This window comes from Hemicordylus capensis, chromosome 5 (genome assembly GCF_027244095.1).
Source record: "Hemicordylus capensis ecotype Gifberg chromosome 5, rHemCap1.1.pri, whole genome shotgun sequence".
NCBI classification, from domain to species: Eukaryota; Metazoa; Chordata; class Lepidosauria; order Squamata; family Cordylidae; genus Hemicordylus; species Hemicordylus capensis.
Window position 1 is genome coordinate 195,434,898 of NC_069661.1, and position 23,502 is coordinate 195,458,399.

At 44.7% G+C, this 23,502-nt stretch overlaps 1 long non-coding RNA gene across 2 annotated transcripts in view; it reads left to right on the top strand.

Moving 5' to 3' along the window:
- Nucleotides 1-14,134: 14,134 nt before the first annotated feature.
- LOC128327356 (uncharacterized) overlaps nt 14,135-23,502 on the top strand; it is a 38,332-nt gene continuing 28,964 nt past the window's right edge. Inside the window, exon 1 of one of the 2 annotated variants that reach the window (XR_008308603.1) lies at nt 14,135-14,426. This is a non-coding gene — a long non-coding RNA (uncharacterized LOC128327356). The remainder of the gene's footprint in view (nt 14,427-23,502) is intronic. The other variant, XR_008308604.1, reaches the window with a different exon arrangement.

The following is a 23,502-nucleotide window of genomic DNA, read 5'->3' on the forward strand; positions in this document are numbered from 1 at the left end:
GATGCCTTGAGTGTTTCAAGTTTTCTTTCTCCATGTTGCAGTTGACACTGGAATCTGCCATCTCATAATTTGATTGTTCAGTCTGTCCATGGAAATAGAAGTAAATGCAATTCCAGATACCATCACCCAATCCAGTAGCCCTAGTGCACGGTCATGGCCTGTAAAATCCACACCACATCTCCATGGGGCTGTTCTCGTGTTGGGGAATATTCACGCTAAAGCAAGGGGGATCATATGGACAGGGAGAAAGCTCTCTGCACATACATTCTTATCTGGAAGAAGACTTACATGCATAAAGGGGTATTCTGTGCAATTCTCCAGCCTGATCCACCAGTTGGGGCTATGCACACACAACTAAAATTTAATAATGCTGATCAGGTCAAGGGGAACAAGGGACTCTGTTAATCCCCCTCCACTCTCTCTTCTCCCTAGACATCTTGATTGATACCACTTTCAAGTATCTAAGCAGGACTACATGCATATAACACTGAATGCTGGCATACATGGAGATGGATCAGGACAACAGAGTATTACTACCATCCCGCAACTCATCTGTCTGCCTAAAGCTTGTATACTGTCATCTTTTGACAGTCACTGCAAGAAATAGTGGCTGACACAATGTGCATCACAGAGCTGTAAGACTGTGCCCCAGAGCTGCTGTGGAGTCCTAAGGCAGCCCTGACACTGTTAAGAATAGACAAGTGTGCTAAGGGGAACTACCACCCATTCTTAACAGCATTAGGGCTGCCTTACGACCCTGCAGCAGCCCCAGGGCACAGTGTTATGGCTCCATGAGATTTGCCAGAGAGCAGGCTTTACCATGGGTTTTCTGCAAGGCTTTACTGCAAGTTCAAAGTTGCCCCCCAAAAAAACCAGACACAAAAAGTGGATTTTTTTTTTTTTAACCCTGGATATAAATCGGGCTACACCTAAAAAAAAAATTAAGAATGAAAGAGCAAAAATTACAGAAGAGAAAGAAAGAAAAATAGAAAGAAAATTACACAAATGCAATAACACATCTCCCATTTCAACTCTATCGTATCACCCTGTTCTATCTACTCTCATTTTGATTTAATTTGTTAACCTCCAATTAAAAATATTTAAATAACTTAGGGATCGAAATTAATCATTAATAAAATTTAAAAGGTTTACGAATTTGTTTGCAAGGAGGATCCAAATCTCGGGTGAGATATCTGATCTTATAACTAATTGTATTGTACAAATGGTTCCCAAATAAGTTCAAATTTATCTGCTGACTTGTTCTTTATATATGAAGTAATCTTTGCCATTGATGCATATTCCCAAAGTTTAAGATGCCATTCCTCTAATAAGAACATAAGAACATCCCTGCTGGATCAGGCCCAAGGCCCATCTAGTCCAGCATCCTGTTTCGCACAGTGGCCCACCAGATGCCGCTGGAAGCCACAGACAGGAGTTGAGGGCGTGCTCTCTCTCCTGCTGTTACTCCCCTGCAACTGGTACTCAGAGGCACCCTGCCCTTGATGTCGGAACAATATGTGTTTTCCAGTTAGGCATAAAGAATCCTAGTAGCATTGATCATATATAAAGACAGCTCCATATATTATGCAGGAATATAAGGCTTGGTGATATTTAACATAAAATTTTCTGGTAAAAAATGAAAGTCCATGTTTAAAATTTGTTGCATTCCTACAATGTATTGTCTTCCAGAATTTCTGAGTTTTGCTACATGCACGATGAAAACCCTGTATTGTGTGTTAATACAAATACGAGGAGCATTTATATATTGCTTTTCAACAAAAGTTCCGCAAAGCAGTTAAAGTAGATATAAATGAATGAATGAATAAAATGGCCCCCTGTCCCCAAAGGGCTCACACTCCAAAAAAGAAACACAAGATAGACACCAGCACCAGCCACTGGAAGGATGCTGTGCTGGGAATGGATAGGGCCAGTTCTCCCTCTGCTAAATAAAGAGAATCACCACTTGTAAAAGGTGCTTTCTTTACTCAGTTAGCAGGGGACAAATGCTCCCCCATAGTTTGCCAATGTGAACTGCTCCCCAATATCTTGCAGGGACTTTGGGGTTAATGTGACACACCTTTATTGTGGAGGAGATGTGAACTAAGGTCTGGTGTGAAAAACTTCCATGACTCTGCACATCATGTCAGCCACAGATCTCCAGGGCTCAGACCTACTTATTTATAGAAAATCTGAAGTTGTGCATTCTGATTCTGTCACACAGAGAACATATATGTGTGCTATTATTGGTGCTGCATGCTGTGTGAGGAAGCCAGAGCAGATTCTGCGATACTATGGAAGGTTTAATCATTTCCAGATCACTAACAGTGAATGACATGCACTCATCTGGTCACTTCCACATTTTCTGGAATGCCTTTAAAATTGTTGGCCCTGCTGTGGATCGCAACACAAACAAATCATAGCCTCTATTCATGCAGTCCAGTCAGTGAAGAGGGCCAAGGAGCTTCTAGGTGCCTCATACAAGTAAGCCAAGCCATACACTGTGGGGGGATGCAAAGAGAGTGGCTTACTGGCCATGCAGCACCCCATGTCTCCAAGAGCAAGGCACCTGAACTGGTTCTGCCTGATTCTATGCAGCAGCCATGCTATTACTGAACTCACAGAGCCCAAGAACTGCATCCATGCTGAAGTGATACTTCTGCCATTATGCCAGGTGTGTCGCTTCAGCGCTGATGCAATTCTTAGTCACCATGGAGACTCTGAGTTTGGTAACAGTGTGTATGCCACTTAAAATCAGACAGAACCAGAGCAGGAACCCCACTCTCAGATTGGTAGAGTATGTAAGCCAGTAATTTTGGCCTCACAAAAACAAAATTACTCCCAAGTCAGGCTAAAAGGCTGAGATTGCGTCCGTAAAGGGCCATCTTTCCCAGTTAACAGGAATTTTTTCTGCAGCTTCAGTTCTCATCCATTTCACAAAAGCCATCTGATCATTAGAACATTCTGCTGATGCATTCTTAGTTTTAGGGAGAGTTTTAGAAAGTTTTAGGTATTTTAATCCACATAACGTAGTACCACAAACAACAGAAGGCTTTGTTTTAAAAACAGAAGCAAAAAAGGGACTGGAGGCTGTCACACAAATCACAAGATCTGCAATGAAAAATAGTGGTGAAAATGGTAAATTTGTTTGAACAACAGTTGGCATATTCCTACATCCTAAATAATAAAGTCATGTTCCTATTTTTGCAGCTAAACAAACTGCCATGTTCAGAGCCAGTGTTGATTAATTTATACAACTATATACACCAAAGCAGAAGATGACAGATACAGAAGGTTGTTCTTTCAAAACTGTAAATTAAGCATGTAACAACTCCTGATACATCCAATTTTATATTCAACTTTCTTATTTTGAGCCATGTTTTTATTTAAAAAAAAACAACAGAAATCATACAATTTTTTTGATGAGAAAAGGAACTTACCTCCTCCACAGATGATCGTTGGGTGTGTGGCGGGCAGATGGATCATACTGTTAGTGAAACTTCTCCATGGTGATTGATGAACACCCCAAAATCTACCTTTTGGGCTCACGTGGGGAAATTAGCCCAGAAAGAAACAGCTTCACACACGTTTTAATTTGTGCAAAGTTGTGGACTCAGGAAATGACTGGGTTGAGACAAGATTTAAGTTTCAAAATAAGATGATATTTATTGTAGGAAGGGGTACAGATGAGAGAAATGGTTAAAGCAATATTACCATCAAAAAGACGTTTAAATGCCATGAAGCATTTTAGCTAATTGTGTCCTAATTATGTAAGTTCCTAGGCAGGCAAGAGAAAAAGGCTTTTACAGAAGGAAGCTGTTGGATTTATGAAAGGAGAATAGAGATAGAGTTTGGGCCCAGTATGGGGGGAAAGCTCATATTACCTGGTCTGGACAAAGGGCTCTAGAGACCACCGATGAACTTCACTCCATAAGAACAGGTCAGGCCAAGCCGGGAGCAAGAAGGTTGGAGGAGATAGCCGTTGGAGGTAAATCCAGGAGGACGCTTCCTCCTTGGACCCAGCTTCCCATGTTAGTGAGGAAGACTGGGCAGATCAGGCTGGGTAAGAAAGCTGATCTGGAGAGTGACATGAACTACTGAACACAGCCTTGTGGGGAAGCTGTTGGTAACTAGGTGTATGTGAATCACCCAAGGTTCGGCTCGGCCCTGGACCGAACATCCCACCCCCCCAGTTTGGGGGTTCATCAAACTTTTTTTAAAAAATAATTCTTTTCCTTTTTAACTTTCCCCCTCCAGGGAGCTTCTCCAAGGTGGCGGGTGTGTGTGTGTGTCCATGGAGGTCGCTCCCCCCCCCCCCCGGCCAGCCTTCCATTTTCCAAAAACGTCCAGTTTGGGGGTCTTCAGCCCTTTCCGGGCCTATTCTCTGGCATGGTGCCCATTTTGGAGACTGCCATGCCTATGCAGTAGAACCCTGCGTGGCCGGGTCATGACCCAGGTTATTCACCTGAATGGGAAAATAGAGACATATTGGTAGGTATGCAGATATCACCACAAGCTGTATGTAGAGCTCAAACAAGAACACAAACAGGTATAATCACAAATGTACTGTTTTCTTAACTCATGATTGGCAGACTCATATTTTTAACATTTGACTTTAACAATGCCAGAACTTTTTGTCTCCAAATCTATTTGGAATACTCAGCTGGCAAGAAGATAATCAACACCTTTCCTGAATCGTCGGAATCCTTCCCACTCCACCTAACAAGCAAATGCTTGTAAAATGAAAGGAAGTAAGCAAGTGAGAGGCTGCCAGGGCTTCAAATAAATGTCTCTTGATTTTAAGGAAACAAACAATATTGTCTGCTACTTACTCACTTTTTTGCCTGGAGATGCTGAACCACAGCTTATCCTGGGAAAATGACATGAGTCCAGCCCTGATTCACTCCTTGTATTTGATATCTCCATTCCTGTTCTTGTATGGCAGAAATAGGAGAACACAAGCATTGTCTAATTTTGTCTGTTATTGATTCACCCTTTTGTTGGAAGTGAAGGACTATGCGCTGTCTCTTGTCTCAAAGACAGTGGAGGACAGACTAGTGAGTCAGAGGGCTAGAGGGTCAAGACATTGTTCATCCCTTCTCTTCTGCTCTGACACTATCCCTTTGGAATGTAGATTGCTACTCTTAGGGACTAACTTCCTTCCTTCTTGCTTTGCACTTCCTGAATCCTCTCTCCCTTCTCTTCCTGTTCCTTCTACCTTGCAACATGCAAGCTCCTCTCCCTGCACCATGTGTGCAGAGATGCAGAATCCATCTGCATCCAGCTAGCTAGCTAGATTAGAGATCCGAACTCCTCACTTTCTTATCCAGAATGAAGTTCTCTAATAAATGCCATATATATTGATTTGAAACTATGAACTGGCTCCAAGTTACTTTAATCTCAGCATACACGCGTGCCTAACTAAATTCTGCTGTGTTGTGCCTCTGTGCACTCTGCTATAATGAAAAAGAAATTCTCTTACCAGAGATAATTCCCAACACCTTTCTCACCCTCCCTGTCCTCTGCCACATTGCTGGCAATATTACTATACCACCTTGATCTAGGACAACAACTCTAGGGACCCTCAGCACCTCTTCTCTATTTTTCATGCCCTAAGGCCAGTCTGCCGCACTACCTTCCTCCTCCTCGCTTGTCTCTTTCAATACAATTGAAAACAGCTGCTCTGACCTCCTTTCCTCCCTCCCACCTTTTCTCAGCTCTCTCTTCTCCCAAACCTTCCTCAGTCCTTTTCTCCACATCTCAGAAAGACTTGACCATCCTGTTGGTCTGTTCTCCATTTGTCCCCTTGATCCCATTAGCCTCGGACTGCAATATTCCCCTGCACTTATCCCTTCTCTCTGTCCAAAATCAACTTGTAATACTCCTCAAATAATCGACTGTGTTCCCCATTCTAAAATTTTTTTAAAATGACCCATCCTGCAATCTAAATTCACTACCTAGATGGTACTTTTCCTACCATATAAATTCCCTCAGAGATGGTAATGTAAAATTTTTCAGGGAAAGTGTGGATAAGGTAGAACTTGGCAGTGTTGGAGGGGAACATTGATAATTAATCTGAATGTTTAATTAAGAAACAAACATTTTAAAAAGAGGCTTTTTAATGTTTGATCTGCTGCTATCTGGTAGGTTCTATAGTTTTCTTAGTCCTTCGTTTTTAGCTTTTTATTAATAATTTTTAATTTGAAACTTTTTTAAAAAAATTGTAATTTTAAATGTGGTTTTATCCTGGTCTTTTAACTTATTTAACTTTATTAATCTTTTATTTTACAATAAAAATAAAACAATCTGTTTTGAGGAGCCCACAGGCAAGAGGTATGTGCATACCCTCTCTCCTGCTGTTGTTCCCCTGCAACTTTTATTGAGAGGCATCATGCCTCTGAGGCTGGAGGTGGCCCACAGCCACCAGACTAGTAGCCATTGATAGACCTGTCCACCATGAATCTGTGTAAGTCCCTTTTAAAGCCATCCAAACTGGTGGCCATCACCACAGCCCATGGCAAAGAATTCCATAGATTAATTATGTGCTGTGTGAAAAAGTACTTCCTCTTTTCCCAACCTTCGGTTTCACCTTCATTTTCATGGGATGACCCTTAGTTGTAATGTTGTGTGTGTGAGAGAGAAATATCTGTCTACTCTCTCCACTCAATGCATAATTTTATATATCTCGATCCTGTCTCCCCTTAGTTGCCTCTTTTCCAAAGGTAAAGAGCCCCAGATGCTGTAGCCTAGGCTCATAAGGAAGGTGCTCAAGGCTCCTGATCATCTTGGTTGCCCTCTTCTGCACCTTTTCCAGTTCAACAATATCCTTCTTAAGATAGGGTGACCAGAGCTCTATGCAGTACTCCAGATGTGGCTGCACCATAGATTTGTATAAGGACATTATAATATTAGCATTTTTATTGTCAAACCCCTTCCTAATGATCTCTAGCATGGAACTGTCCTTTTGCACAGCTGCCGTGCACTGAGTTGACACTTTCAACGAGCTGTCCACCACGACCCCAAGATTTCTCTCCTGGTCAGTCACCGACAGCGCATATCCCACCAATGTACATGTGAAATTTGGGGGTTTTGCCCCAATATGCATCATTTTACACTTGCTTTACCCTTCCATTTTTGGATCCCCTTTATCCACATGTCTGTTGACACTCTCAGAGAATTCCAAAAGGTTAGTGAGGTAAGACCTGCCCTTGCAGAAGCCATGCTGGTTCTCCTTCAGCAAGACTTTTTCTTCAATATGTTGAACAATCTTGTCCTTATGTATGCTTTCCATCAATTTACCCAGCACGTGCTCAAAATATACGCATGCATACACATGTAGAATCTAGAGGAAAGAGTTGTGGTATGCAAGGATAAGACAGTGGAGTTGAATCAGGAATATTAACAGTTTAATGAGACAGATATTATTTAGAGAAGCAAATGTAGTCTGCCTTCAGTACTCTTGCTGCTGGCTGTTAGCCCCGCCTCTACTTCAGGATTGGAATAAAAATAACTAGAGCACCCTTCAAAAACTGGCCTGGTTCAATGAATGAATTAACCAAACATACCACAACACACTGCGTATCAGAAATCTGTTGAAACAGGGGGAAAGGGCATGGAAGGGTTGTGGCAGACAAATGCACATATTATTGCCTCCCTGATCAAAACTCTGGGAGTGATCGCATGCTGGAGAAAAAAAGCAGAGAGGCATTCATAGAAGAAAATGCTGTAACAATGGGATACTCCAGCCACTCTCACACTAGGCATGCTGTATTTATCTTTAAATTGTGACAAAGGGACATTCCTAGATAGGAGAAAGGACTGCGCCTTAGAACACTTAGTCAAGGTGTTTACCCTGGACCAGGACTACACAGTTTCGGCCCTCCTGTAGATGTTGGACTGCAACTCCCATAATCCCTGACTATTGCCCACTGTGGCTGGAGATGATGGGAGTTGTTGTCCAAAAAATCCTGTAGGGCCGAAGTAGTGCAGCCTTGCCCTGGATTCATTCTAGATGATGTTGAGGATCAGGTGTGAGATGCATTGTCATACTGATCAAGAGCAGAGACTTCAGTGCTATCAAACTAAGCCGACATAAAATGGGAAATAAGTTCATAATGGCTCCTAGGCTTTTCCAAGAGAGAAAACATCTTTTAAAAATGAGGGGACTGGTTAAAAGATAGATGCATGAGGGCCAAAAGTCTTTAGGTTAGTTAGATATAATTTTAAAACAATAAAGACGCTCAGATGAAAGACCATAGATTTTAAAATGCAAGAGATTCAAGTTTTAGGAAGTAGAAATATGTTGAATAAATAAAATCAAAATAAAAAGGTACTGACAAACCAAGAAGAAGGTGTTAAAGAAGCTATACGAAGCTAGATTTCCTCTAAGAAGTGGATATTCAATCAAAATATGAAGATTTCTTACAATTTCAAAATCATAGCTTGATGTTATTCAAAATATGCTTTCCTGCTATGGATAATCATTAAAGTTTTAGAGCTATCATAAGGAAAAATGCTTCAAATAACTGCTGTTATACTAAGCCGAGAAAGTAGCAAAACCACCCATTTTATTCAGCTCATTTAACCCCTAATCAACTACTACAAAAAATGTTTTCACTTAGCAAGCTAAAGGAAGTGCATCTCTCAATCTTCTTTCACATCAAGATTCATTGAACATAAGCTAATTGCTTATAATTTATGCAAAACAGAAACAAATGGATCATATTTTCTGATACTTGCTGCTTTGCTTATTTATTTTTGCATTAGCACTTCCATTTCAAGGTGTCAGATCAGATTCTTACTTTTTAAAAGGAATTCTAAAGATATGCAAAGTAAGTGAAGTTGCACTGTAGAGTTGGTGTGGACTCCTGGCGACCACAGAGTCATGTGCTTTTCTTTGGAAGACTACAGGAGGGGTTTACCATTGCCATCTCCTGCACAGTATGAGATGATGGGGCGCTTCTCACGATCAACAAAAATCGGGCTAGCAGAGGCTAGCCCGATTTTTGTTGACCGTCAGAACCACCGGGCTCGCAGCCAAGTCCGGTGGTTCTGGAGCAGCAAACCCACTCGAGAACCCCTTGTAAAAAGCTGGTTTGCGGAGCGAGTGCTCCTGAAAACCTGCTTTTTGCTATCGCCCCTACTCATGAGTAGATCCCCAGCCGGGAGGCTTAAAAGCAGCCTCCCGGCTCGGGGGTCTCCCCAGTATGCCCTGCGCGCTCGCACAGAGCATACTGGGGCTTGCGGGGGCCACACAGCCCCCACTACCCCCACCCCCTGCCGGCTCCGTCTCGGAGCCGGTCATCGTGTGGGCGGCCTGCCCGCTCACTTCCCCAAACCGGGTCTCACAGATCATGAGACCCGGCTCGATGATTTTCAGCATCTTCCTATATTGCTGCTGCCCGATACAGGTGTTTCCCATAGCGGGGATTTGAACAGGCAACCTCTTGCTCGCTAGGCGAATTACTTTGCTGCTGCGCCATTAGGTGACTACCCAAAGATATGGCTTTGTAAAAACTAAAACCCAAAGTCTTATTATGGACTGCTTTCCCACTGAACTTAAATATGGTAGTGTTCAAGTTAGCAGACATTTAAAGTTCTATAAGTCAATGCAGTTCAGCTGCTCATTTCGTTTTTGTGCAACAAATAGAAGAGTTAGCTATAACTCAGAAAGCCATCCCACCAAAGCCCATAACAAAATTGTCATTACTTTTTATGGCTCACATGATGATGAAAGAGGAGAGGAGAGCTGGTCTTGTGGTAAGCTAAGCAGGGTTCACCCTGGTTGCATACGAAAGGGAGACTAGAAGTGTGAGCACCGTAAGATATTCCCCTCAGGGGATGGAGCTGCTCTGGGAAGAGCAGAAGGTTTCAAGTTCCCTCCCTGGCTTCTCCAAGATAGGGCTGAGAGAGATTCCTGCCTGCAGCCTTGGAGAAGCCGCTGCCAGTCTGCAGCCTTGGAGAAGCCGCTGCCAGTCTGTGAAGACAATACTGAGCTAGATCGACCAATGGTCTGACTCAGTCTATGGCAGCTCCCTATGTACCAGTTGCAGGGGAGTAACAGCAGGAGAGAGGGCACGCTCTCCACTCCTGCCTATGACTTCCAGCAGCATCTGGTGGGCCACTGTGTGAAACAGGATGCTGGACTAGACGGGCCTTGAGCCTGATCCAGCAGTGCTGTTCTTATGTTCACTTCGCCCTCACCTATGCTGGGGTGGGGATAGTCTTTCCCCATGACTGCTATTGGAAAGCAGACATTTGCTGGTGATATGTTGGGCCATCTGCATCACTAGCCTGATGCATGCCAGCCAGAGAGAAGCAGGATAAGGTCAGATCTTTAAGTCCGGTCAGCCTACCTCCCCAGTGCACTCCACAATCAGTGCTACAGTAAATGGAACTGTTGCTAGCCAGCTGTCTTAATTAGGTCTTCCTTGGCCTTTGATTAGCAGGCTGCACAGTAGGATTAAATGGCAGCTGCAGCCAGCTTCTTTAACACCAATTGGTTGGGTGGGGGCTTCAGAATGATTGTTAATCTTCTCTTTCCTGTGATGGACATACAGCGTCCATGGCAGCAGTTACTAACCAGTGGGGGTGGGAGGGATGCACTTTGGAGGATAGTCTTTGGGACTGAAATAATAAGAAATATTGCTAAACTTTCTTTATATACCTGCCCCATATAAGCTCCCAAAACAAGACAACCCCTCACCAATAAAATTAACACACATAATAATTCCCCGGCTAACTGATCAAAGAGACACTTTTTAAAAGTGGTGATTCTCTTTATTAAGCAGGAGGAGAGCAACCGGCCCTATCCATCCGCAGCACAGTATCCCTCCAGTGGCTGTTGCTGTGTATCTTATGTTTCATTTTTAGATTGTGAGCCCTTTGGGGACAGAGGAACCCCTTTATTTATATCTGTGTAGACTGCTTTGTGAACTTTTGTTGAAAAGCAGTATATAAATATTGTCGTATTCATCGTATAATTAAAACAAAACCTTAAAACAGCGAAACAATGAACTTTAAAGGTTTTGAATTAAAATAAATCTGAAAGTGTGATCACCAGGGGCCTCATCTTTATCTCTGGAGTTTGGGGAGCTTGACTGCTGCCCCCCCCCAGTAGAACTGCCCATAGTGTTTAGATGCATCTTTTTAAAGGAGCAGACTTCTTTTAACTGGGAGTTTGGGGATTTGTTGCAACACGGGATTGGAATGCCCTATCTGGTGCTTCCCAGGGTGGAGTAGTGTTAGATCTTCCTTGGAGCATTGTTGATGTGTGGGTGCTCTGGGGCTTGACAGGGTAGATTACCTAGGGAGAGTGATAAACAACATAGAGAGGCGGGTCTCAAGATCAGTGAGACCCGCTTTTGCCGTTTTTTGCTTTTGGTGGTTTTGCCGGGCGGGAGCCCTGGGCAGCCGGATGGGCCGCTCACACGACTGCCGGCTCCGTGATGGAGCCGGTGGTGGCTGGGGAATTGGGGGGGGGTGCGGCTCCCGAAAGCTCCAGTATGCCCTGCGCAAGCGTGCAGGGCATACTGGGGAGACCCCCGAGCCGGGAGGCTGCTTGTCAGCCTCCTGGCAGGGGAGTCTACTCATGAGTAGCCGCAGTGCAGAGCTGCGCCACGGCTACTCACGATCCTCAAAACCGGGTTTGCAGAGTGCTCGCTCTGCAAACCCGGTTTAAGGGGCGGGCTACTTGAGTGGGTTACCCGCTCAAGAACCACTGGGCTCGCAGCCGAGCCTGGTGGTTCAAACGATTGTATGAAATCAGGCTAGCAGAGGTTAGCCCGATTTTCTACAGTCGTGTGAATAGCCTCAGAGGCTATTCTCACAACCGCTGGAAAGTGGGCTTAGGGAGCTCAGCCCGCTTTCCAGTGGTTGTTAGAACCTCTGGGCTCACGGGCAAGTCCAGTGGTTCAGTGGTGGCTAGCCTGCCTAAATACCCCTCCCCTAAAATGAGGTTAGCAGAGCGCGTGCTCTGCTAACCCCATTTGGGTGATTCTGTGCCACCATGGTGCAGCTCCACAGTGTGGTGACACACGAGGAGACCCCCGACCGGGAGGCTACAACAAGCCTACTGGTGCTGGGGGTCCCCCCAGAATGCCCCACGCACTTGCGTGGGGCATGCTGGGACTTCCAGGGGCCAGGTGGCCCCTGATCCCCTCTACCCCAACCAGCTCCATGACGGAGCCGGTAATCGTGTGGGCGGCCAATCCGACTGCCCAGGGAGGGCAGAGTGCTCATGTGCGCGGAAAGCGGGCCAAGCCCACTCTCCTCTCCAAACCCTCCTCGGCTCTCCACACTACTTGTGTGGAGAGCCACATAGTTTACAAACTGCAGCTTGATGAAAAATTTGATAATGTTGTGACCCTTATTTTACTCAGCCAATCATCTGTGCCTTGTGTCTTCCTTCCTTCTAGAATTTGAGGGGAAATGAAAAAGTGTACATCACTGAAGCTAAAAACCAAATGTTCCTAAACTGGGTGCAGAGGGGTGTGTGTGTGGGTGTGTGTGAAACAAAGTTAGAGGAAAAGCTGGGTACCCAGGAAAGCTGGGTACACAGCTACCCAGGTTTTCCTCCTACCTTGCTTCCACACAATCACTTCTTCCCAGGTTTTCTTCCTACCTTACTTCCACACAACTGAAAACTGAGAGCACAAACAGCTACCAAACCCGTGTTTTTGATTGTGAGAATGACCTCAGAGAACCAGAAAACGTCCAGAATCCTCTCTCTCACTCTCTCTGTGTGTACACACATACACATACACACTCAATCAGTTTATAGAACTAGATCATTACAGCACAGATTGGTTGCATATTTGTGCCATGGAGATAGAAGTCCACCTAATGCTCATAGTTTACTATACTAAATGAAAGAACAAAGGGATTTTTAAAAGAAGTAAATCAATTACTTTCTTGAGATAAATTGTTTGGATTAGTGCGGGATAAGAGTTTCATTCTAGATTAACAATGTGAGTCGTGACTAAGCATTTATATGGATCCCACTGCTTACTCATGCTGAGATCAAATGTGATGTCTGCACTTAGAATGTCATAAAACAGGACTGATTAGATGTTCCTCCTTCACATTCAGTTGAAAAACACAATCTTTGGCTGATTCAGACTATATTGTCATCTTAATCTTTTGCTCACAAACACACACCTCTTTGTCTGCAGCTCCACTTAGTGGAAAAGAAGATAAATAGGTCACAGTGTGCCACCTGTGGTGTCATTTACAGAGCATCTCTTCCCTGCAGATGCGTAAAAGGCATCCCCTTTCACTAGGCATAAATGTGGTTCACCAAGTACTTATTAAAGCATGTTGCCTTTTAATGTAGACAGACAAATACACAGACATAGAACTCTCTAAAGAAAAAGTGCTCAAAGGAATTTCTAAATTAGTTTCCATACCAAACATGCCAGGTGGCACAGTTTGATACAAGCAGTTTGAGTTTTTATCTTTTTCCCTTAGTAAAAGATACCAGAAATTTGTTTTTGCTCCTTCTAAATAAGGAAATATGCTGTCACAGAACCTGATAAAAATGATAAGTCATACTTGCCAAGGCTAATGGGAAAACATTCTCTTCCTTATAAACACCCTATTTGTCATTTGCATAAGAGGAACTGAAATTCTTTTCCTCCGTTGGCAACATTTTCCATGCTCACAGTTAGTGTCAGATCTGAAAAGAACATGCAATTTTCACCCACTGCAAGAGATGTGCAGTAATATTGTTAACAGGTCTCTCCTAGAAAATACTTTTTTAAAAATTGAGCCATTTGCTTCAAATGTTTTTAACAAGTGAACCAACATTGCTAGCCAGCCACCTCCCTGCAGAATGGTTTTTATAACACATCATCTACACTTTGGCTGCATTACAGTGGCCATATTGGAGTTTAGGTCCCCAATACACAGGACTGAAAGTCTCTGGGTTTCTGCTTGCTGGGGCATGCAACAGGCTGAGAAAAGGCCATTTCTGTAGTCATTTTCACATTCCAGCGAGGAGTGGATCTTATCTATGGGCAAAGTGAGTAGCACTCACCTTAAATTTCTCAGTCAGAAAAAATGGCCATGTCTCTGCCTCCATTTTGTGTGCTTACTGACTTCCTCTGTTATTATTCCCTGCTGTTCTTGCCTGCAGCCTGCTACGACTTTAAGAGTCATGAGGTGGGCCGCAGTGGCAAAGAACAAATGAAAAGCCCCAGATCTTTTAAAGTATTTGTATTAATAAGGCAAGAGCCAAAAAGCATGCTCACTCTTGTTTTTGCAAATTGCGTGGTCTAGGACTGCTCTATAATCCAATCAGAGAGGGACTAGGCTGATTGACTCTTCAGGCAGCTAATCAGAGTGTCCAGAAGTCTTTTTCTTTTAGCAACTCAGAAGAATTGAATCACCATTTTGGTTAGAGAGCAGGTAGCTTGGCTGGCTAACTGTTGGTAAGTCTGATATTTTGCTGGCTTCTTTGTTTGTGTTAGGAACATAGGAAGCTGCCATATACTGAGTCAGACCATTGGTCCATCTAGCGCAGTATTGTCTACCCAGACTGTCAGCGGCTTCTCCAAGGATGCAGGCAGGAATCACTCTCAGCCCGATCTTGGAGATGCCTTGGAGGGAACTTGGAACCTTTTGCTTTTCCCAGTGTGGCTTCATCCCCTAAGGGGAATAGTTAACAATGCTCACACATCAAGTTTCCCATTCATATGCAACTAGGGTGGACCCTGCTTAGCTAAGGGGACAAATCATGCTTGCTGCCACAAGATCAGCTTATTTCTCTGTTTGTTTGGAGGGGAAGCAGACTCCCCCTACTCCATGCCTACCAAACGCAGCTGTTCAGCAGGCGTGGTGTACGGAGAGGGTGTCCCCCTGCATCTGTGCTTCCATGGTGTCCTCTAAGTTACAGGAGATGGTTCATAGCTGTAGCAAGCATGAACTTGCTACACCGAAGAACCTGTGATTTTGCTCTCATTTGTGTATGCATTTTTGAAATGGGCAGGCAGAGCTGCCCTTGTAACTTCAGAATGCATTAGTTCTCCACCTTTGTAGCTGGTCTCTGCTTTACCTGTGGCTTATATAGATTTATTTGCTTTTACATGTATAGCCTGTGCTTCCTCCAAGAAGCCCAGAATGATGCACATGGTTCCATTTCTCCTCCCAGCAGCCCTATGAGGAAGGCTATGCTGCGAGATAAGTGACTGTCCTAGAGTCACCCCAGTGAGTTTCATGGCTGAATAGTGATTTGAATTTGGATTTCCCCAGTCTGGTCCAGCACACTAACGACTGTACTACTCTGGCTCAGAGTTCTTTGTTTGTTTGGTTTGGTTTTATATGTAATCTAGTAGAGTCGTATTCATTTTTTAGCCTGCTTTCCAGCAGACTTATGAGATCACCCAGAATTCTCTGTGTGTGTGTGTGTGTGTGTGTCCATCTGTGTGTGTGTCCCCTACCTATCAACTTTGCAACGCCTGGACCAATATGAACGAAATCAGGTGCAGTTGTAGGGACACCTCTAGGCGTAGTTTGTGATGAATCGCCGAACCAAATTTGCTACAGCTGTAGTGACATAGAGAGATGTCCAAACTGCATGCTGTGTGATGATGTCATCTGCTCCAGTTCAAGATGGCGGCCGTGTGAACATCTGAGGTGCAAGTGGGCTAATTTGTGGACTGTCTAACCAACTTAAACTAAATTAGGGACAGTTGCAGTGAGTGACACACAGGCATAGTGTGTGAGTGACAAACAGCATAGTTTGTGATGATGTCATCCACACCAGTTCAAGATGGTGGTTGTGTCAACTTTTGAGGCGCAAGTGGGCTAACTTGTGAACCGCTTAACCAATTTGAACCAAATTTGCTTCAGCTGTGTGGAATAGGGATGCCCCAATAGTGTAGTTTGTGATGATGTCATCCATCCCAAGCCAAGATGGTGAGTGTGTGAACTTTAAGGTGCAAGTACACTAACTTGAGGACTGTCTAACCAATTTGAACCAAATTTGGTACAGTTGTAGTGAGTGACACACAGGGACACCTCAGTGATGTCATCCACCCTGATCCGAGATGGCGGACGCATGAACATTTGAGGTACAAGAGTACCCAGAATGTTGGGGGGCAATATGCTAAATCATTGTAAACCGCTTAGAGAGCTTCCAGCTATAGAGCGGTATATAAATGTAAGTGCTATTGCTGTTGCTGTTGCTAAGAGATCTAACCTGTGGACCTCGATTTGAACCAAACTTGGTCCAGTTGTAGAGACAGTGAAAGGAATGTTGGTTGATTAGTTCTTACTAGAATAACATGTTAATTAATCAGGCACACAGAGCTGCCCTGGTGACTTCAGAAAGCATTTACCCTCCACAGAAGCAGCCTTTTGTAGCTAGTCTATGCTTTACTTGTGGCTTATCCAGTTCTCTGTGTGTGTGCGCGTGTGCGTGCATGCACGCATGTGCTTTGATCCTGCCACATTAGATACAAATCTACACACTATGTAGTCCTGTTAAGCATTACAAAGCAACTGATGTTTCCCATATTTTTCTGTATCTCTGCTGATGAGCAATTGAGATTTGTGTGCTCTTGTGTGTGTGTTTGTATTTTGATCCCACTCGTTAACTGCAGATCTACACATTGCCAGTTATTGCTAAGGCACCCACCTAGTCTGGCTCCACCTCTGCAGTTGCCCACAATTGGCTTTGCCTCCTGCACCACCCCGCCCCCCACAGTTGGCTTCACCTCTCACTACTTGTGGCTCTACCCATCACCTGCCCTGCCTAGCGTCCACCACCCCCCCCCCCCGCCCATCCCAGGAACCACCATTGATTCCAACACAGATGTGCCTTCCTGCAAACATGGGCAAATATTTAAGTATATGGAAATATAATGTGAGAAGCAGATTTTACTCATTTCATCCCCACTATTGCCCAGTTGTTAAAAAGTGGGACATATACAATGCAAACATTCTCCTTACATTTCCTTTGAATTAACATTCAAGAGATACAGGGGCAGGGGGAGGAAGAGAAAGAGAAACTAGGTTATGACATAATGTAACACTGAGAATGTCAACCTGGATGCTTAGGCCTGAGCAATGAAGCTTGAACTCTGTGGCAAGGGAAAACTTTACAGCAATGAAGCATGAAGTCCTGGGTGACTTTTACAATGCATTTGAGGATAACACTGAAGTCCATGGGTCCTACAGCAATCCAAAGGGAAAACATAAGACTGTAGGATTCTAGTGAGTTTTATTCAGCCAAGGATAATCTTCTAAGAGCACAACAATAAAGAACTGTTAACAAGCATAAAGTGACATAAACCAATGTTGATATACTCAGATACCCATAATCCCTAAAGAGTGGCAGTGGTAATGAAACTCTAGAAGAAAGAGTAAGTCTCCTGTCTTTCCTTGGCCCAGTAGGAAGTTCATGAGCAGCAGCACATCCTAAAACTCATGGCAGGAAAGGGAGAGACAGCAAGATACTAGTTTGTCAGGGCAGATGTCAGTGGTTGGCATTGCTGTGGAAGGTCGAGGGCCCTCATTATGGTCCATGGTGACATCTAAGACCATCTCTGTACCCATAGCCTTTGGATGGTGAGGCAGAACAACTCTCTTGAGGCCCACCGGGGTAGGAGGAACTAACAGAGGACAGCTTGCCAAGGACCCCTGAACTGGCCCTGCTCCCTGTATTGACCTCTTTGGAGTACCTTCCTCATCTCTTCTTCCTGCTTTTTAAAAAAAGCTGCTCTTCCCTGAGGAATATGACAAATATTTATATACTGCTTTTCAACAAAAGTACCCAAAGATATAAATAAATAAAATGTTCCCTGTCCCAAAAGGGCTCACAAACATCCACTGGAGGGATGCTGTGCTGGCGATGGATAGGGTCAGTTGCTCTCCCCCTGCTAAATAAAGAGAATCACCACTTTTAAAAGGTGCCTCTTTGCTGAGGAAGCATTCCCGGTAAGGCCTCTCCATTCCACTACCTCTTAAAAACCTTTAAAAGTGTGCATAGATGCTCTCATATCGATAGTACTGGAAACTATTGGGTTGTATGAGGAATATAATAAACTAGCTGGGCCAGGCACAAAGCATCTTTTCCCCTAGCCCGCCAACCCACCACCACCACCTTCTTTCTCCTCCTACCACCACTGCCATTGTTTTCTTCCCCGCCTGCTGCCATTGTCTTTTTCTTCCACCCCCGCCATCTTTCCAACCTCGCCCGCAAGCCTGTCCACCAGTGGTGCTGCTTTCCTCTCCCCCTGCCAACAGCTTGCTCACAAACTCTTGCGAGAGCTGCCACACATGGGATTAGAGATGGGTACGCCGTTTGTGTGTGCGTGTGCGCACGTGCTTCCTTGAGGGAGGATACTGTCCCAGGTAGTTTGAAAGAGGCAGCAATGGAATAATAGCTTTTTAAAAAGCCCTCACTTGAACCCATGAGTTGGAGAACTAGAGATCTGTTTCAAATATCCTGGTTTTGATCAAGACATCCCAGGATGCTGTGACTGATCATTTCCATGTAGCCCTGGATGATACCTGATCCAGCCCTCCCCTGCCTCAGCATCCACAAATGGGCAGGCAAGGGCCTTTTTGCAGGGTACGAATCGTCAGGACAGAACCTACGTTTGTAGGACCTTTGTGCATATGAGGCTTGTACAACCTCCCAGATCAATGTGTGGAAGTCAGGAGTGAAACAAGTGGGCAAAATTTCGCTGCCCCTTCCATATGCTGATTCTACTCATACTTGTTGTTTGAATAGGACTACAGATAAAGTTTTATATTTCTGGCACAGGTATAGCCTCTTGATTATGAACATATGATACTGCCTTATACCAAGTCAGAGCATTGATCCACCTAGAGACTGGCAGCAGCTCTTCAAGCAAAAGAGCTGCCTGGTGATACCAACCTTTCCAACCCTGCCTGGTGATACCAGGGATTGAACCTAGGACCTTATGCATGCAAAGCAGTTGTTTTAACATGTATGTTAAAAGGGTTTGCTTCTTTGAACTTCTCCCTATGCCAGGGCTTCTCAACCTCTGCCCTCCTGCAGATGTTGGACTACAACTCCCACAATCCCTGGCTATTGGCCACTATGGCTGGGGATTATGGGAGTTGTAGTCCAAAAACAGCTGGGGGGGCCTAAGCTGAGCAGGCCTGCCCTATGCTCCACTCACTATGCTCAGCTCACATCTGAGCAGCAAATGCAGAAACAAATTTCTACCTCATAGTAATGAGTGTATATAATTCAGAAGCCAACCACTACAAAACTTTAGTAAAATTGCCATATGTGGAATTGGACAGTAAGGTTGTTCACATGACCAAATGGGAGTGAGTTTGAGGGAAGGTAGGAATCTGTCTTCCCACTCCCACATGATTGGAGTCCGGACAGGGCTCCGCTGCCACACGGCCACACAATTGGAGCATTGGGGAGACAAGTGGCAATGGACGGGGGGAGAGAAGCCACTAGTTATCTCAAAATGCACCGCATGACCAGCACAGTGCATTGAGAAAGCACTGTGCTGCCTGGCTGCTCCTTCCCTCTAGCTCTATGATTAAGATGGCTGCCAGCAGCCTGGGAGCAGCTGCCAGCATTGTGGCAACCCACGCGACCAGTGAGTGAGGTAGGAGGTGCCCGCTTGTCCTCCTACCTCACTGTAAACCTTTGCAATCAGGGCTACCCAGAGGAGGAATGGTAGAATCAGAGCGATCCCAGCGCTTACATGACCAGCCCTGTCTGGGCTAGCCCTGTCCTATCCACATTGGGCTGGTCATGAGGATGACCTTTTTGTAGCATCGAAAGAGTCAATACTACATTATGCTGACAAGTTAGAGTGAAGCATTGGCCACAGCTCATTTCCAAGTTGTGTATGCAGAAGGTTCCCGTTCAATCCCTTTCCTTTCCGGATAGGGCTGGGAAAGACCCCTGTCTGAAACCCTGGAGTGCTGCTGTCAGATGTTGTTGGACCACAACTTCCATCATCCACAGCTGCAATCACCAAAGGCCATTGTGCCTGCAGATGGTGAGAATTGTAGTTCAACAATACTTGGAGGCTTTACACATATGGCTTTTGGTTCGAATCTGCTTCACAATGGAGAGTGTGAGCCCACATAAAAGTGCAAGCACAAGTAAAGTGTAAAGAGTAAAGTGCAAGCACAAACTGCAAAATGTGGCTCTTAACATAGGCTTTAGATATGCAGAATGGAGTCTACAGCCTGCTGTAACCTGAGCCCCAACCCCCTTTTTAGCTGATTTGCCTGCATTTTTCTTAATGCCAGAGAATGCAATGATTTCTACTTTAAGCTTCCCTGCCTCTGAGCTGCGGGGGTTTGGGGGGACATGAGGTGATGAAGGCATTTACTCACAAAAGCAAGTTCATTCTAAAAATCAGCAAAGATTTGGGTCAGATTCGGCAGGCTCGGGTTAAGCGTTCTGCTGTTTGATCCCTTGGCAACCCGTCCTGCTGTTCTTTCGCAAAGGCTGTTAAACTAACAAAACAACACAAAAGGTCTCTCACCTCCTCCTCTGCGAGGATTGGCTGGAGGAAAAACCCAGAACAAGGGATCTGCCCAGGATTGCGGAGAGGAGCCGACACTATGTGAACTGTCCATTTAATGCCCTGAAATAAACACCTTGCAAATCTGCTGCAAAGCAGATTTGCTCTTCAGATACCCTGAGGCATAAAGCCATGTGTGAATAACCTCCTGGGGACCCAAAGTTGGGAAGCACTATTGTAGACAATATTGAGAGGACTTGGCGTAAGGCAGTTTCATATATGATGTAGGTGTTGTTTGGGACTCTATAGTGACAAGAAGGGGCTTGAGCCTGAATAAACTAGATAGAGTTATCCACTGGGGCTGTGATAATAATCCACACAGACTGTGTCACAGTCTGTGTGGATTGTTATCACAGTTCCAGTGGATAACTCTATAGACACTTTCCTCAGCTAGGTTTTGAATTTCTTCCAGGTGTCCACAGAGGCTCATTAATCCAGGGAGGGGAATTCCCCAGGCTGGATCATTTTAGGATGAAACAAAATACCCCACTTTTTACAGTAGAGCATAACCACAGGGCATCAGACCATGTAAACAGTTTTAGTCTCTGAATGACTGGAATGCTGAGTGGAATGAAGATGTGGAAATAAAGAGCAATTCATATAAGCAAAAGAGGGAAGCTCCCAGCACATTAAAAGCATACCTATCCTCCCACTGTGCATGGGCCACTGCTTCAAGTTAAAGGAATGAACAAGACCTGGCCACAAACACAGGTGCTAGGAGAGAGCAGCAGAATGCTTTCAGCCTTTCTTAAGGAAACAAACTCTAAAGCCTGTGTCACGGTGAGGCTTATCTGTTGCCAGTGAGAGGCCTAGAGCTGCAATAAACTCCAGAGAGCTAATTTAAAAGCTATGCAGAACTGTGAATTAAGCACACTTAATGCAACCTTAAAAAAAAAAAAAAAGAATTTGCCCTAGGTCAAATTATAAAGAACAAACAGGAGATCTTAGCACTTAATAGCGAACATACAGAACCTTCTGTTTCCCCCCCCCCATATTTTTGCAAGAAAGTCTGGAGCCATTATGACTCTTTAATGCAGTCATTTTGTAAAACTACTAAAGTGTTCAAACACCAGACACTGGTCAACCTTTTAAAAACGTGAGTATCATCATTTTATTTCAGATAATAAATATAATATGTAATATGCTTATACATAATATGTAAATTGTCATGGTGGATGGACTTGATTACGACAGCAATGAATCCACCACTGAGATACCTTAAAGGCCAGGTTGAAGGCCTCCCACTCTCAGCTCCTGCGGTCCTGTTCGTGCAGGCTCACAGTGGGGCAGAGAGGAGGACGGCCACTGCTCTTCCGCCGGGGAAGGCAGATGGGTTCCTGCCTTTGCTGCAGCACCCCCAGCAGCAGCCTCAAAGTCGTGTGAAAGACCTCTATGTAGACCTCCATGAGATTTTACGTTTTGGTGGTATAAAAATGTAAGGTAGGTAGATAGATTCAATCAAATGAATAAAAGAGCATGAAGAATAATAGGAATGATGATAGTGGGCATGTCTGTGTCTATGTCACCCCTGCCAACTAAGCAAAGAGGCATCTTTCATAGTGATGAAAACTTTTCATATTTAGCAGGGGGAGAGCAACTGGCCCTCTCCATCCCCAGCACAGCATCCCTCCAGTGGCTGTTGCTGGTATCTGCCTTATGTTTCTTTTTAGATTGTGAGCCCTTTGGGGAGAGGGGGCCATCTTCTTGATGTATTCTTTATTTTCCTATGTAAACCGCTTTGAGAACATTGGTTGACGAGCGGTATATAAATATTGTGGTGGTGGTGGTAGTAGCATGTGCCTCTGTCGTTGGGTCCCAGATGCAGTGCATATAAGCACAGCGCTTGGCTTCGTCTGTGCTGGTTCCCAGGCAGGCCACATGAGAGCCCCTTCAGTGGCAATTTATAGAGCTTTTTCAAACCCAGCTAGGCTTGACTTTGGGCTATAGCTCCGGGACAGAACACATCCTCTGCATGCCAAAGGTCCCTGGTTCAGTCCCAGGGCAAAAACTCTGTCTCAGTGGCAGCTAGTAACAGTCGAATGGGGGAATTGGAAAATGAGCTACAGGTCCAGCTCATTCACCCTTTTCTCACCATGCCCAGCTACCTATATCCCTCTTACCTTGCCCCGAGGCAAGCAGGCTGCTCATTCTCCAGGTTCTTCAACCTGGTGAATGAGCCGCCTGAGTGCCTGGGGTTAATTCCACCGTGGGACAGAGCAAGAGGGAGGCAGGCAGCTGGGCAAGGCAGGAAGGTGAGAGGGTGAACAGGCCACACCTGTGGCTGGTTTTCCTCCTGCCCCCGCCCCCACTCCATCCCCGCAGCTGCCACTGCTCTGTCTGAATCCCGGAGAGCCAATACTAGTCAGAGCAGAGAATGCTGATCTTGATGGGCCAGTCCTCTGACTCAGGATAAGACAGTTTCCACAATTAACACAGCGTCTATTGCACACCCAGGGCCTGCACAGGTAGTTTGAGTGTAGGACTGCCTTGGAGAAAAAAGGTGTTATCCTGCAATGCATTTTGTGCTTCAAGTTGTATGCCTCAGTGCCAAATCAGAAAGTTCAGACTGCTGCTATGTAGGGGTGCCCTTTGGTTTTAATTCTAATACTAAATATCATTAAGTCAACTTACCACCACTATACTATTTGTGATTTTTGTTGTGTGCTGACCAGTCTCCTTTGTGTGAGTAACAATTTCATGGAATGCCCAATGTCGTTCTGTAATTAAGAAGTTTAGGGTTGAGTTCTACATTGCAGTGGGACATATTTGTCACAAGATGGCAGAAAAAGACTGCGAGTGCAACATTTCTACTTTGAATGAACTGAAAAGATGGCCACCAGACTCAGAGAAGCAGGCGAGATCAATGCACGTTTTCAGAATTTATTTTGTAAACTCGGCACACTGATGTTCAGTATACTGACAGTGGACAGTATTAGGAAGCAGGGATTAATAGATTTCTGAATTTCAGGAGTTA